Below are 2,725 nucleotides of genomic sequence, written 5' to 3' on the forward strand. Positions count from 1 at the left end.
ATAGTCCTGCCCTCAAAGCACTCACAGACTCCTTAAGGAAGCACAGGTAGATAGGGAATGAAAGCACAGCAGTGGTTCTCAATTCTGGCTGCATCTTAGAATCACCCGGAGGATTTTTTTTTTTTAAAGCACTAGTTAATGTTGAGGCTCTATTCCCCGACTTTCTGATTCAATTGGTCTGGGATGGGGCCTGGATATCGGTATTTTTTAAAAGCTCCCCAGGTGACTCTAAGGTGCACTTGGGACTGAGGATCACTGCAATACAGCATAAGTGCTACGTTAAAGGGAAGCATAATATAAGGGCATCTAACTACCTAAAGGTATTGAGAAAAGCCTCAAAGAGAAGTTGTTTTTTGAGCTGAGTTTGTGTGCTGAATACCTTCTGTTTGGTCCTTTAGATCCACTGTCCACTCACTGTCTTCCCAGTACACTGAAGCTGAACAGAGTAAGTCAATGGGCTCCTTTGCTCCCTGGCTTCCACTTAGGAATGGGCCCACACCCTTGCAGGAGATCGGTGAGAGGGAGGGGAGGAAGGGCCAGGTAGTAATTCCTTGGCTACCTCCCTGTAAGTTTGCCTTGGGCTGGCTGTGAACCTCCTCTGAAGGTAATTGCCCCTTTCAAGATGGCTTGATGAACAAGACTCTTTCCAGATTCTGTAATTTCTCCCCTCTTCCCCACCCATTCAGGTCAAGGGGTGTTAACAGCCCAGATAGGTTCCTGAACTATCCCTTGTCTTCCTCTACACCCCAACCACAAGTTTGAAATTAGTCCCCTTGTAAATAAACCTTTGTCTAATTATTCCAATCTCAGTGTGTCATCTGTTTTCTTCTGACACTCTGACTGATAAAGCCTAGAGGCAGTAAGGGAGCTTGCTAAGGATAAGGAAGGAAAAAAACAAACAAACCCAGGCAGAGGGAGCAGCATGAATAAGGGCAAAGAGGCATGAAAATACTGTATTTTTGTTTGTTTAATTCCCTTTACTGGTGGAGGACAAATTGCTAAATCCAATGCTCTGTTCTCAGTCCTATTCTTACTAGATTTATCAGCAGCATTTAACCAATTTATCGCTCTCTCCTTCTTGGGACAAATTTGTCACTTGGCCTCCATGACATTGCACTCTTTTGGTTCTTGTTCTTCCTCTGGCTACTCTTGTTCAGTGGCCTCTGCTGGTTCCCTCTCATTTTCCTGATGTCTTCATCTCCCTGAAGCTGAACGTTGGAGTCCCAAGGACTGTCTTTACACTAACTCTCCATCATCATCCAGTGTCATGGTTTTAAATACTCAGTGCTGTCCACTCCCAAATTTCTATCTTTGACCTAGATCTCTCCTCCAAATCCAGACTCATATATCCAACGTAACTAGAGATAAGCGTGGTGTCTGGAGCTGACTCCTAGAGCCAACTGTTACATTTTCAGGAATTTTTTAGCCTCTTGTTAAACACAGGTATTACTGAAAAGGGCGAAAGACTCATACGATCTGAAGAGGAACCAGAGTATTAAACACAGCCACTACTGAAAATTAAATTATGTAAACTTTAAAGATAAAATAAATTATATTAAAAGCAAAAGTAATATTAAAAACATCACTTTCTAATTATTTTACTATATTTTATTATTTTTATACTCTTGGGGTTATTTACATCTATTCTGTCTGTATTATGGAAATACTATACAACAGTGTGCTACTCTTGCATCCCTTGCTAACTCCGTGTTCAGCGACATCATGTTGGCAGCTTGAAATCAACCATGGTGAGAGTATTACACCACAGAAATTGGCAAATGCTACCCGTGAGAACTTGATTTATTGTTTTGTTGACTGCTTAGACTTAAGAAAGTGATGGAAAAATATTAATAATGCAGAATAAATTTACAGTGTATTGTGTCTATAGCTATTACACTATAAATAACATTAAAAACTTGAGGAAATATTCTTCTAGTATTGGAAAACTACTATCCAATTCAGCAAAGAAGACACTTGTGTCATTGACTAGTGAAGTTCCAACATGTCTTTATTGTTTCACTTTCATCTTACGATTAATGCAAATGAAAATATCAACAAACATTCATCCTAGAACTATCCTTGTTCAGCAGTTGCAGCCATTAGTTGGCTGCCAATACAAGTTTGGCAAAAATCGATTAAAGCATTCTGTGAGAATAAATTGGCCATGTGGAATTCACAGTAAGGAGTACTGTATATTTTATTATTATTTGTGAATTATTTGCTATGCATCATTTATATGAGTAAACTTTATAATAAACTTCTATGGGTACACACACGCACGCGCGTGCGCGCGCGCACACACACACACACACACACACACACACATACACCTTTTTTCCCCTAGGGAGCCAGTCATTAAACATTTACCAGCAAAGCACTGCTAATAGGCAACTCAAACTTAACATGTCCAAAACTGAACTCCTGATGTCCCATTGCAAACCAGTTGTCCCTGCTGAATGAAGATGGTGTCTTCATCTCAATTAATGGCAACTTCATCCTTCCAGTCGCTCTGACCAAAAACTTTGAAATGATCCATGACTCTTCTGTTTCTCTCATACCCTACAACCAACCTATCAGGAAATCCTTTTGCCTCTACTTTCACAATACATTCAGAATCTGACTACATCCCGCAACTTCCACTGCCATCACTTTGATCTAAGCCTCCATGCTCCCCCACGTGGATGATTGCAATAGCCTTCTGACTGGTCTCCTTATTTCAATACTG

Source organism: Eschrichtius robustus, chromosome 3 (genome assembly GCF_028021215.1).
Source record: "Eschrichtius robustus isolate mEscRob2 chromosome 3, mEscRob2.pri, whole genome shotgun sequence".
Classification (NCBI taxonomy): Eukaryota; Metazoa; Chordata; class Mammalia; order Artiodactyla; family Eschrichtiidae; genus Eschrichtius; species Eschrichtius robustus.